Source organism: Mastomys coucha, unplaced genomic scaffold (genome assembly GCF_008632895.1).
Source record: "Mastomys coucha isolate ucsf_1 unplaced genomic scaffold, UCSF_Mcou_1 pScaffold22, whole genome shotgun sequence".
NCBI lineage: Eukaryota > Metazoa > Chordata > Mammalia > Rodentia > Muridae > Mastomys > Mastomys coucha.
The window spans coordinates 19,892,327-19,907,373 of record NW_022196905.1 but is presented as its reverse complement, the minus strand read 5'-3'; positions in this window follow the sequence as shown (position 1 = coordinate 19,907,373).

Genomic DNA, 15,047 nt, shown 5'->3' with positions numbered 1-15,047 from the left:
TCTCTCTCTCTCTCTCTCTCTCTCCCTTTCTCTCTCTCTCTCTCTCCATCCTTAAATTTGTGAACTGGATTTTCTTGTAAAAAACCTCATCTATGACCAATGTTTTAAGACTTGTTGAGTAACTATAGTTTCTTAATTATGAATAATTGGAATATTATAAAGTATCTAAAGTAATTAGTTTTTTCTAATTTTTGCCCCTTAATGAGCATTTTATCACTCATTTGAATATCTGATCCAGAATAATCTATCTTCCTTTGGAGTGAGAGGTATGTTTACATTGATAATTTTAGAACAATTTTAACGTTCCAACATGACTTCTCTCATAAGGTCCAAAGACTGCTTTCTATGTCTTTGTGATCCAGCTGGAATGACACACCTTTTTTCCCTCTTGCTGGAATACAGACATGCCCTTAGTACACAACTTTCATACAATACAATGAAGACATAATTAGTTTGTAAAAGTATACAATCAAGTTTGAAAATGACGTCTAGTTGAGGGACAGACAAAGTAACCAATCAGAGAAAGATTTGATAGAATGAGTCAGAGGTATGATATGCCCAATTCTCATTTGAACAGACAGGAAAGAAAGGACTTAAGACAGCAGTGCACACACACACACTCACAGAAAGAGAGAGAAAGAGAGAGAGAGAGAGAGAGAGAGAGAGAGAGAGAGAGAGAGATTGGAGAGAGAGAAGAGTCAGTTTTACAGTTTTACACAGACAGTTTGCAGGTGAAAACAGAACAAGACAGAGAATGAGAAGAAGTCAGAAGATTAGAAAATATTGCCAGAATTCATTTGAGGCCAAGCAATGTAAAATTCAGTCAAAAGCCAAGGGAAACCAGTTTCAATCAGTCAGCTTGGAGGACTTTTTTTTTTTTTTTTTTTGGAGAGGCACTTTGAATCAGAATAGCTGAATTGAGCCAGCCAACCAGAGTTCAGAAAGAACTAGAAAGTAGGAGCTTATTCAGCAGTAAGCCTCCAAGAGGCAAATAAAAGATACTTATGCAATGGGGAAAACATAATCAATTCCATACTGACTTGTCTCAAAATTATTCTCTTCAGTGAAGCCTAGAACCTACCTTCCCAGAGTAACAGTCTCTGAATGGACTCTACAGACTTTTATGGCTGATAGGGGTGGCATTGTGTCTCTTGTTCCATACCTCATTTTTGTTGACAAGATCCTATTTCTTATGTGACCAACAGACAACATGGTTAAATTTCTTTATTACTTATTTAATTTTTAAGAGTTACACTTGCTTTTTATAATTGAAATGAACAACACATGTACATTAACACACATTGGACTAAGGAAATTACATCTCAACCACATATGGACTTTATCTAGCCAGCATTCATTTCTAGTAATGTCAAAATAGCCCCATCCTTGCCTCACCTTCATTTTATTTTCATTGACTACGTCTTTAAAATAGTTAAAAGTATAGATTTTAGATCTGCTTTGGCCCTATCTTTTTAACCTCAAGAAAATAATAGTTTATCTTGAGTAGTATATGCCCTGTTTTTTTCTGCATATGTGTGGCATATGCTCTGAATTACAGAATTGCCTGTTGACATCTTTAGAAATATGTCCCCCCTCTATGACAGATATTCCCTTTACTTTTCCTTATTTTTATTTCCTTACAGTCCATATAGATTTACTTTCCAGTGCTTCCATAAAAAAGTTCTTCAAATAGTGAAGAAAAAGAATGCAAGTTTATTTGTCATTGGATATCTAACTGATGTGTTCGTCCATAGGGAAGACTATTTCTCCTGGCCTCAGCATTTCTCATTTTTTTTTTTATTAGTTCTTTCTGTAAGGATAAGGTCTCCTGATATATATGGAACAATTAATGAACAGAGTCCATGAATTTGGAAGGCAGCAAGGGAAGATACATAGAAGAGTCTAGAGGGAGGAAAAGGAAAGGAGAAATTGTACAAGTATATTATAATCTCAAAAAAATGAAATATCGTTTTAAAGAAAGCAAGTTCATTCTTTTGAGTTTGAGAAGTTATAACTCCAACTGAGTCCCTCTGGACTGGAGTTGAATAGAAGTGTTTCTTTCCAATTATTTGTTTTCCTGCTTTGTCTAGTTTCTATTACATACTTGTGTTTGAAAGTAACTTCTGAAACATCTGTAAGACCTAATATCATTATCTTCAAAAGTGTTGGTGATGCTAGGTGTATCAGCTCTTAAACTCATTCTAGAGTTTCCTTGTATTTTAAGCTAATTTGGGAGGCAGAAATTGATGAGGGAAATGGATTTGAAGTTTGACTTAACATGAAGGGGAAGGAATACAAATATGCTCTCCACCAATACTGTAGCCTGTGATCACCCTATAATTTAAAGAAATCCATGAGACAACGGCTAGAATCTCTTTAAATTTAACTGCAATAGGCTAATTGGTCCTTGCCTGGTGGAAAGAAGACCTGAGCTCCATGTTTTCTCTTAGGTTTATTTTATTTTGTTTTATTTTATTTCACTTTAAAGAGTTTCTATCACTGAAGGGGTTTTTCCTAATTAAATTATTATTCAGCAATGTCATAATTTTAATAATACATGCAAATCACAATCATCTCATTCTATTTTATCCACTCCCATCCTCATTAGTCCTCCTCCTCTAAAAGTCCCTTCCCACATTCATGTCTTGCTTTTGTTTTCATTTTGTGACTTCTTCAGTTTATACTGAATATTTAGTATGGACATGGGTATGAACTATGAGGGACCTAACAATCACTAAAACACAATTCCCCATGGAGAGGTAGGGACCCATGAGCCTCTTCCACATTCCATTCCTATCCATGACAGAATAATGACAGACTTACACTTATATAATCAAACTAAGTTGCTATACATTACAATAACCATGTCATATTTAGAAGATAGTTTTGCACACCCTTCTCCACATCACCTGTCTCCAATATTCTTTTTCCTCCTTTCCAAGATGTTCCCTGAGCCTTGGAGAAGCTGATACTTATGCCATGTTTAGGACTAGGTACTCAGTAATCACTTATTCTAAGCATCTTGAGCTACCGTGAATCTTGGCATTCGCTACCAAGAATCCCCATGTTACTACCGTTAATTGCAAAAATAAGCTTCTCAGACAAAAATGGAGAGTGACACTTTTCTATGGAAAATAGCATGTCTACTCAGCAAAACAATAGTATTATGCTCACCTGTAGCACCTAGAGCCTATCTAGCCATGGGCTTTTAGGTTTACAGAACAAAGCTTGAATTATTTCCTGTGAAGTGGGCCTCAAATTCAACCAAGACTATTAACCACCATAATAGTTATTTTAGTGTTGTAAAAGTGAGCAAATCCTCCCTGGCAGACTCATTACAGCATACGAGATCCATGACAGGATAAGAATTGACAACTCTTTCCCCTCAATCTAGCTTCAGAGTACTTCTTGGAATTATGAAAGTTAGTTGAAGTGGAAATTTCTGGTTTCTTTAGCAACTCAGATGTGTCATATGATATTTTTCCTGAAATCTATTTCACATGATGTTTTTCTCTGGATGTTGTCCTATAAGAGGGCACGCAATATTGTCCTGAAGATAAACATGTGAGGGGGCATGTGATGTTTAGAAAGAGTATAAATAAAACCCCCCACACAGTGAAAGGGTGCTCCTGCATTGCTACACCATGCAACACTTCACTTCCTCACTGGTCTTCACTGGTCTTTGTCTTCACTTCATAGAGAGAAGTGTGACAAAGATCCTTGTATTCAGACTGATTCTGGTCATTTCCACTGACTTATGCCTATTGAGTGTAGCCTTGCTACTTCTACTGGATCTTGCTGCTGCTACTGATTCCTTTTTAGTGTTTGCTATTGGAGTGGACTGAAGATATCCTGACAACAAAGACTGCAATTGCACCCAAAGAACTACTACAAACAAGTCCGTTTTCTTTCTTTCTCTCCTACCTCTGGTTGGTGGACTAGGACTGAGGTTGAAGCATTTATGAACCCTAAATAAAATAGGTTCTGAAAAAATATAAGCCTACAGTTAGTCACCAAGGGCTTTCCAGGTTGGTATTAGATAGATTTCTCTATGCCCTGCAACGAAAGTGTGTGCTGTTTTAGTAGTAGAGTTTTATATCTAGTTCAGATAAGTGACTAAAAGCAAGGACAATAGTCTGCTGTAGCCTGTGTAGTCTAGAGAATTTTGAGGCCTCCTGAACAATAATTCATATGATTAACCCTGATTCTGTGACTTGTATTATCCATCAGAGTACATCTCTCCATGCAAACTCTCCATATACATACATATAGACCTGTATCTATGTGGTATATCATGTCATCATATGTCATTAATTTTGGTTAAACCCCTCTTTTACTAGTACTTTCCTTCATCCTGTTGTTTCTCAAGCTGTTATTTGAAACCCCATTTGGGGGTCACATATCATATATGTAACGTATCAGATATTTACATGAAAATTAATAGTAGCAACATTACAATTATGAAGTAGCAAGAAAAGAATTTATATTTGTCAGCACTACAGCATGATGACCTGCATTCAAGGGTTACAGCATTAAGAATGTTGACAACCACTACTTTACTGGCTCCATTTTTTCCTGTTTAAACTTTACCACCCAAAGTATCTCACCCACACATTTCTCATGATACATATCTACATGGTCCCTTTCTGTCTCCATTGTCTCTACAGGAATTCAAAGATAAGCATTGATCTAAAGATTCAAAAATTTATACATATGTGAGAAATCATGTGGAATTTCCATTTATTGACCTAGGTGAGCTAACTCTATACTTTCTTGTTCCATCTATATTCTCACAAATTTTGTAATTTCATATTTCTTTTCTTTTTTTTTTTTCGAGACAGGGTTTCTCTGTGTAGCCCTGGCTGTCCTGGAACTCACTCTGTAGACCAGGCTGGCCTCGAACTCAGAAATCCACCTGCCTCTGCCTCCCAAGTGCTGGGATTAAAGGCATGCGCTACCACCGCCCGGCTTCATATTTCTTTATAGCTACATATAAGTTCATTCTACTCATCAGTTGGTAGACATTGAGGTCAGTTCTTACCTAGCTATTGTAATAGAATATCAGTGAAGATAGATATGCAAATATCTGTGGTATAGTATACAGAGTCCTACAGGTATATGGCCAGCTGTGATATAGCATAATCATGATAGCTCTGTGTTTTGCTAAGAACCTTCAACATTTGTTTACAAAGTGGTTGTACCAGTTTCTAAACCTACTAACCATATCCTCATCAGTATTTGATATCAGTTGTTTCCTTCATGACAGCCATTCTGATTTTGTTGCAATGAATCTCAAAGTATGTTTAATCTATATTTTCTAGCATCTAAGTATAAAGAATATTTTTAAAAATATTTATGATTTCTAGCATTTCTTCTTTTGAGAACATCTTTCTATTTTGTAGCTCAGTTACTTCTTATTTTATTTACATTTGTTTTCCATACATCCCAACTGCAGTTTCTCCTCCCTCCACTCTTTCCAGTGCCTCATTCATATCTCCTCCTCTGTTTTCTTTCAGAAAAAAAGAAGGCCTCCTGGGAATACTTACAAATCATTATGTAAGAAGATTTTTAAAAGGCTATGTACAAACCCTCACTCATATCAAAGCTGGACAGCCATGTTTTTAAACTGGCATCTTTGCTTTCTTGATTTTTAGTTTTAGTAATCTGTATAGACCAGATACACATTTGCTATGAAATCTATAGAGGGCAAAAGATTTTCTCACATTCCATGAACCCTTTCAGTCTCTTGCTATTTCTTTGTTGTACAGAATTTTAGTTTCATGACATCCCATTTGTTGATGATTGACCCTATTTTCTGAGTAACCGAAGACCTGTTTATAAAGTCCTTATGTAGGTTTAGATTTTTCAAAGCCTACTTTATTCAGGGTTTTTAAATGCAACAGCCTCCCTTCTAGCCCATCAACCAGAGGTTGGGTTGAAAGAAGATTAAGACAAGGAGTTTGTGGACCTGTTTACAAGTAGTTCTGTGGGATGATTCTATTCTTGGTTGTTAGGATATCAACATTTCAGTCCAACAACAAACCCAAGCAAAAACTAGTAGCAGTAACATAATCCAGCAGAAACTGTGTGGCTCTGCCAAATCAGCAAGAGTTAGTGGAAGTGGCCAGAATCAGCCAGAATACCATGAGAAACTCCCTGGCACATTTCTGTCTACAAATTAAAGACCAGCAAAGCATTGCATGACTAGCAAAGACCAGTGAAGCCCAGTGAGAAACCCATTTAATTGTTGCGTGGTATCAATGCAAGTATGCCTTCTCACTGTTTATGGGGTTCTCTTTATACTCTTCCCAAACTTTACATGCCCTCTCAAACATCCACTACAGCAAAACATCATATGCCTTCTCATGTGTTAGCTTCAGCAAAATGTCCTCTCACAAGACGACTTCCAGAAAAACATCATGTTACACAACTGAGTTTCCAAGGAAACCAGAAATTTCCATGGCACCATCACATATTCTTATACCTTAATCTGTACCCTCTTACTTTTTCATCTAGTATTGTCAATGTTCTTCATTTTATATTTAAGGGTCCTTATTTCATCTATAATTGTTTTATTAAAGGGGAGAAATAATAATCTAGTATGATTCTTGCTTATGTAGGTATCCAATTTTTCTTGTACCATATGTTGGAAATTGTCTTTTCTCCAATGTATACTTCCACCATCTTTGTCAAAAATCAGTGACTATAGTTGTGTGGATTTATACTTGAGTTTTCTATTATATTTCATTCATCTATGTGTCTGTTGATCTATATACTAGAACCATGCTGATTTTTACTATTATATAGTATAACTAGAAGTCAGGTATGGTTATGCATTCAGCATCATTCTTTTTATTCAGGATTATTATATCTGTCTGCTATATTTTGTGATCCCATATGAAATTTAAATTAGTTTCTTATACCTCTGAGAAATAGTTGTGGAATTGTTTCTGGGATTATATTGAATTCATGGATTGATTTTGTTAAGATGGTCATTTTTACAATATGAATTCTTCTGATCAATGGACATGTGAATCTTTTCATCTTCTTATGTCTTCCTCAATTTCTTTCTTTCATATCTGTTTTCATTGTAGAAGTTTCCCATTTCCTTGGTTAAATTTACTAGGTATTTTATTTTATTTTTTGGTGGGCATAGTGAATGGGATTGTTTCCATCTCTTTCTCAGTATGTTTGTCATATTTGGAATAGAAAGGCTATGGATTGTTTTATCTGTTAATTTTGTATCACGAAAATTTGCTGACAGTGTTTATTATCAGCTCTACAAATTTTCTCATGGAGTTTCTAAGATTTGTATATAGAATTGTATATAAAATCATATCATCAGCAGATAGAGCATTATCTTTTTCCTTTCCTCTTTGCAACCCTTATATTCACTTTTGACTAACTGTTCTAAGATTTCAATAATTGTGTTCACCAGCAGTAGAGAGAGTAGACAACCTTCTCTGCCATGGATTTTAGTGAAAATGCATCGAATGTTTTGCTTGATTTTTGTTTGTTGAGATGTTCTCCCTCTCTCTCTCCCTCCACCCACTCCTCTCTGTCTCTCTCTCTCCTTAGACTTTCCAGAAGTTTTATCATGAAAGGATGATGAATTTTATTAAAAGGTCTGTCTGTATCTATTGAAGTGACCATGTAGTTTATGTCTCTGAGTTCATTTATGGATAAACAGTATTTTAATTTAAGTTCATAAAAAGCAAAATGGGATTCCACATTTTTGAAATAGAAACTAGAGTCACGGTTTTGTGGGATATAAAGTCCCTATCAATTCAATGCTTTGCAGTGGTGTTGAGCTTTGTAGAATTATTTATCCTCACATTCATTCTTATATTGACTGGAATATTGAATGTTTTTGGTTTTTTTACTGGTCAGCTTCAAGCTCAGAAATTTTGTGTCCTTGTTAAGCACACTGATTGTACAAATGAACAAAAGTGTTAGTCTGATATTGGAAGGTAGGGGCATAAGTAACTCTCAAGAATACCTACTTTCCTGGGATGACTTCATCATAGGCTACTTAATAGTACATTTACTAGATCATTAATCTGTACTGTTTGAGTGAGATAATTTGCAGTAATTAAGTGACCCTGTTCAATAAATAATATATTTATGACTATTGTGTTATTTCATGCAATTTTCATAATACCATGCAAATGACTTGACTTTCATTGGGTTATCTTATTTACCTAGAAATGATATATTTTAAAAAATTATATAGTATAATCTAAACTCAGTATATTTTTTTGCTCAAATCTAGAATAATTAGTATCCATTTCAGTTGAGAAATTACATCAACCACTTTGTTTCATCAAGAGAACATTCCAAAAAGGAATGAGGATCATACCTCAAGAGAGGGCTGAAGCAGAGGAAGGAGAGCAGGAGAAAGAGAAAGAAAAAACTTAGTGAGGAAAAATGGAGGATAAATTGAGGGAGGAAAGTGGAGCCATATCTAAGGAACATAAAAACATTCTAACTTTCACACTTTAGACATTCATGGCAGTTAATTTCTGAAAAGACTCTGGAATCCCTATTGAAAGTCATGTGCAAGGTTATGTGAAAGCCTTGGATATATGATTTGATCTAGAATGAAGAATTATATCTTGTTAACAAACAAATATCTCAGATAGATAATATAACAGAGACCTTAAATATACACAATACTTATAACCTTCAAGGTATGGATATTCCATATTCCTATGTAAATTAAAGTGAGAAGTAGAAACAGCTGTACCATATCTCTAAACAGCATTTTGCTCTACAGATGTATTTTAAGCAAATGATTCATTTCCACTTAAGAAAACTTTGTCTTCATGTATTCTTTGCTAAAGACATAAATAATATTTTAACTGCTTTGAAAATGTAAAACGTATTTAAAGACCTTAAATGTTAACTCTAACTCTGCATTCACAATGTGTACAATTCTAATGGATCCAATTTCTGTCTTAGGCTCTCAACCTGAATTTGCTGGTTAAAGTTAGTTTATACACAAATATATCCCATTATTTTCACTTAACTATTTAGAATCATATATATATATATATATTTCTGTTGGGTTACAGTTAATAAATATAAAACACTAAAAATGTGCTGCATTTCATAGCAAATATTGCTTAGTCAATTTGACTAAGGATATTGACCCTGAGATAATGATACCATGCTGAGTTATAAATGTCCAGGCTAACTAGAAAGCTCCTTAATAGCAAAGGATCTTTCCAAGCTACAGTGCATGAGAAGAAAGAGGTTGTCATGGATTGTGTATTTATTCAGGTTTTCACCCATGGCATCGGCATTATATGCATTTTATGGCATTATGTACAGTATGGTACTGTATGACATACTGAGAAAAACCTGCTTAATTCTGTCATCTTAGCAGGATATATAACTGAAGAAATAAGCCTATGTGTTTATGCAGATTATGTTAGCTGAGGGATGAAGACTCACCTTAGCTTCAGGTAACACCATGCCATGACTAGGTTCCTGGATTGAGTAAAAGGAAAAGGATATTATGTACCCCGGTGGAGGAATAGGACACCAACCCACTCAAAAAATTTTGATCCCAAATTTGTACTGTACAAGAAACAGAAGGAATGAGCAACCAATAACTGGTCCAACTTGAGACCCATCCCATGGACAAGAACCAATCTCTGACACTAGTAGTGATACTTTGCTGTGCTTTCAAGGCAGGAGCCAAGCATAACTAGTCTCTGAGAGACTCCATACAAGAGCTGACTGAGACATATGGTAGAGATCTACAGCCAAATATTGGGTGGTGCTTGAGAAGTCTTCTGGGAAGATGAGTAAGGACTAATGGCCCCAAAGGTAATAGCAATCCACAGGAAGACCATCAGAGTCAACCAATCTGGACCTCTGGAGGTTCTCATAGAGTTAACCACAAATCTAGAGCAAACACAAACTAGACCAAACTGCTCTCTCTCTCTCTCTCACACACACACACACACACACACGTATGTAGTAAATGTGCTATGCCATTCAGTCTTAATGTAGGTCCCTCAATAACTAGAGCAGGGGCAGTCTCTGAAGCTGTTGCCTGTCTGTCGATTTCTTTCCCCTAACTGGACTCCCTTATCTGATCTCAGTGGGAGAGGATGCACTTAGCCCCGCAGAGACTTGCTATACTTGAGTGGGTAAATACAGGGGGTGGAGTGAACACCCTCAGAGGAAAAGGGGAGGAGAAATGGGGGGAAGTACTGTGTGAAGGAGGTGCAGAGAAGGGAGGGCAGCAGAAATTGTTAAGTTATGTGAATAAAGATATAACCTAATGAAAAAAGAGAAAAGGTTGCTCATAGACATTCATAAGTCTCTGCTTCCTGGCTGTTGATGGTATGTATCCAGCAGCATTGTGCTTCCACTAAATATATTCTTCTCCATGATAAACTTCTCCTAAAACTCTAAGCCAAAGAAGCTGTTTCTCAAATTTCTTCTTGTCAGATATTTTGTCACAGCTGTAAGAAAAGTAACTAATAGAAATTGGTACCAGGAGTTGGGCCATAAATATAAGCCTAATCATGTGGCCATGTCTTGGAAGCTCTAACTTGTTTTTAATTTTATTGGAGCTCACAGTTCAGAGACTGCCTTGAGATGCAAAAGAGATTTCAAATTTTTATATAGCATCAAAACTGTTAAAGGCTGTGGAGCCATTTAAAGTCAGACTGGGTACATTTTGTGATGTGAGATGGCTATAAGTTTTGAGGGATGTCAGATGGTCAGTTAGGCCTTAAAAGGCTCTGAAGTTCTGTGCTGTCAGGGAATTTTCATTTTAAAATAGTTGTTATGTGAATAAAAGTTCAATTGAAAGCTTCACAGATTCAAATTGCTAATTAACTTTATAGGAGTTCATTTAAATGTATAGTGATTGGGTCTGGTTTATTTCAGTGCATAATATTTCCTGTTTGCAAGTTTTTATAAGAACATTTGTTTAAATGATGTTTTATGATGTTAAATGTCAGCTTGACAAGGGGAACGTTGTGATGGTTTATACTGATTCCTAACTTGGTAAGATCTAGAATTACAGATGAGACCAATCTGTATGTGTGCTTATTAGGGACTATTTGTAATATTAGTTTGAGGTGAGAAGATTCCCTTTAACTGTAGCAGCACAATTCCACAGGCTGGCTACTGAAATGAATAAAAGGAGAAAGGAAGCTGGGCATTCATTGTTTTCTCCTTCTTGACTCTAGATGTGATGTGACTAGAACATAGTCCTCTAATGCAGAACTTGTGTGTCATAATGGACTTCCCTTCAATCTCTTCCTTAAGTTGCTTCTTTTTATATGTCTTCTCATAACAACAGAGAAGTAACTGCCATGGGAAGCCATGTTTTCATGGTAAAACCTTTAAACATTATTGATGTAAATGTAAACTGCTGAGCATGGGGAAGTTAGTGATGTCATTTTCATATCTCAAGATATATTGTTGAAACAGAATATCTTACTTAGAGAAAATGAGATAATTATAAAAAAGTTCTCTATCTGCTCATTAGCACATTGTTGAATATGGTATTGGATAAATTGCTAGCACAGACAGACACATACATGCCTGGCTATTAAACCATGCTATGAAATGTGGACTTTATTTATCACCGCACTTTAAAAATAATCTGATATTTAGTCAGACACACAGTAAGTTAAATTTGCTTTTATTGAATTAGTTTAAAAAATAAAGATTTTCATTAAGACATGGTGTGCTTACAGATGTTTGTTATTGTACTGGGCTCAGTGTTACCTACTTCATTAATTTTCTTTATAGTAATAATATAGGTGTCTGCTTTCTTTAAGGGAGTCCAGGGATAAAGCATTCAATTAGTGTGGAAAATGTATAGTTCAGAGATGCTTTCCCTGCAAGTTAGAAGCAATTTATTCTGACAATCAAAGGAGCACATTTGTTTAAAGGTAAGGAAAATGAATTGAGCCAGAATCAATCAATCCATGTTTCTTCTACCTCAATGTAATGCTGCAGATATTACGTGTGCCTCACTGTGTTACAATTGTCTATTTATCTTGCTGTGTGCTTCAAAGTCTAAGAGAGAGCTGAGCTGTGAAACCAACCTTAGAACAATTAACAATATAACAACTGTACAAACAATCTGCATTGAAAACTAGATTAAGAACTAATCTTAATTATCATAAATGTGCAACCATTCCAAGATATAAATGTTCATTTTTTATGTTTATTAGGCTTTATTTTTAAAAAGTTTTAGATATACATAAAGATTCAGATATTATACAGTGTTTCCATTTACATAGTATTCCCATGATTTTTGTGTGTGTGTTTTTACATGTATATATGTGAATTCCTTTCTTTTATATTGAATAGTTTCTTTATTTATATTTCAAAGGCTATCCACTTTCCCAGTTCCCTCCTAGAATCCCCCTATTTAATGCCCCTCCCCCTACTTCTAAGAGGGTGTTCCCCCACCCATCCACCCAAACCCTCCTCCCCACACTCACATTCCACTACAGTGGACATTGAGCCTTCACAGGACCAAGGGCCTCTTCTCCCACAAGGCTAATACTTCTGTATTAGTTGGGTACTGTCAGAGCCTCTCAGGAGAAACAGCTATATCAGCTCCTGTCAGCCAGCACTTGCTGGCATCCTCAATAGTGTCTGGGTTTGGTGATTGAATATGGAAAGAATTCCCAGGTGGAGCAGTCTCTGGATTGTCCTTCCTTCAGTCTCTGCTCCATAGTTTGTCTCTGCAACTCCTTCTAGGGGTATTTTGTTCCCCCTTTTAAGAAGGATCAAAGTATCCACACTTTATTTCTTCCTTCTTCTTGACTTTTTTGTAGTTTGTGGATTGTAGTTTGTGTATTCTGAGATTCTGGACTAATATCCACATATCAGTGAGTGTATACCATGTGTGTTCTTTTGTGATTGGGTTACCTCAGTCAGGATGATATTCTCCAGATCCATCCATTTCCCTAAGAATTTCATAAATTCATTGTTTTTAATAGTTGAGTAGTCCTCCATTGTATAAATGTACCACATTTTCTGTATCCATTCCTCTTTTGAGGTACATCTGGTTTGTTTCCAGCTTCTGGCTATTATAAATAAGGCTGCTATGTCCATAGTAGAGCATGTGTCCTTATTGCATGTTGGGGCATCTTCTGGGTATATGCCCAGGAGTGGTATAGCTGGGTCCTCAGGTATTACTATGTCCAATTTTCTGAGGAACTGCCAAACTGGTTTCCAGAGTGTTTGTACTATCTTCCAATCCCACCAGGAATGGAGGAGTGTTCCTCTTTCTCCTCATCCTTGCCAGTATCTGCTGTCACCTGAGTTTTTGATCTCAGGCATTCTGACTGGTGTGAGGTGGAATCTCAGGGTTGTTTTGATTTGCATTTCCTTGATGACTAAGGATGTCGAACATTTCTTTAGGTGTTTCTTAGCTATTGGGTATTCCTCAGTTTAGAATTCTTTGTTTTTAGGGTTATTAGATTCTCTGGAGTCTAACTTCTTCAGTTCTTTGTATACATTGGATATTAGTCCTCTATCAGATACAGGATTGGTAAAGATCTTTTCCCAGTTTGTTGGTTGCCATTTTTTCCTTTAGACAGTGCCTTTGCCTTACAGAAGCTTTGCAATTTTATGAGGTCTCATTTGTCTATTTTTGATCTTAGACACCATTGTATTCTTTTTTCTTAAAAAAAAAAACTTTTATTGTATTATGATGAGAAAAGTTACATGGTTTTAATTTATCTGAATTTGTTAACATTTAAAAACATATTTTAAGTAAATAGAATTAAATCACATTCTTGTTTCTCTTTTGTATCACAACTCCTCCCAGAGATACCCCTTCAGTACCTACAATATCTTTTTTGTCATATTCCTTAAAATTTATAAAATATTATAACAATAAAAATAAGTATTATAAAAGTTGTTTGATATAAAACAACAATCAATTTAACAGTCTATGTAAGTGCTCATCTACAGCAATAGTGAAAATACATTTTTCTCAATATAAATTTTAAATAACTCCAAACATATTAACTGTATACTTAAAAATAATTACATCACTACTAGTATTTTCTTAAATGAACATGAATATATAAAATCTTTTTGTTTGTTTTATATTTAGTAGAGTTTAAAATCTTGGCTCTTACTGTGGTACAAGCCCAAAATAAGAACAATTTTTAGACATTGGGTTTCATTGTAATAAGGCTGTATTTCAATGACCCTCACATCACCAAAGGATTTTACCTCCATCGTAGCTAAGCTGAGAGTTGATAGTTCTGCTGCACCAAGAAATGAATTGTAGGCTCGATTTTTGGATACAGACTTCCTGCTATGGTCAAAGCTATTTGACTTGAGTGAGTGACTTCATTATCAGCTCACAGAGAACAGATTACATTCATTTGAGAAATGGTGTAGGTATTAAGATGGTCTATCCATAAAGTCATTCGCCAACTGTTTCAATGAACAATGGTTCTGCTTGGAGGGTGGCACAGACATTAGGTGAGGGTAAGAATTTGGTTCATTAGCTGTGATAATTTGGAAAAGCATTCATCTCAGAGAAAGAGTAACATATAAAATCCTCTTCTTCAAACTTGATACAAGAGTTACAAATGTCATGCAAAGCATTCAGTCTCACTTTATTGTTCTCTTACAAGCCACCTCCCTAGTTAATCTTCTATGTTTCTTTTGGGTATATAAATACTTTTGAAATATATAAGCTCTTCTGAAAACCATAGTATAGTGTAAAAAGCATGAAATAAACAATACTACTAATAGAGAGGCTGAGATAAGAGAAGCAAGATTTCAAGAACCTTATGTTGTACACAGCCAGACACTGTCACAAACATACAAGCTGACAGTGTATATAGATTGTACAATGTTAGATCTATTTCTCCAATTACCAAATTAGAGAGAGAGCATTGGATGACAATCAACAAATTTCCAAATCCTCATATTATTGGATTTCAGTTGATTAGGATATGTTGGTAATACTAATTTTCACATTAATATATTAAGAAAAAGTAATTGTCACTTCCTGTTGTTTTTGTTGTAAAAGGTGG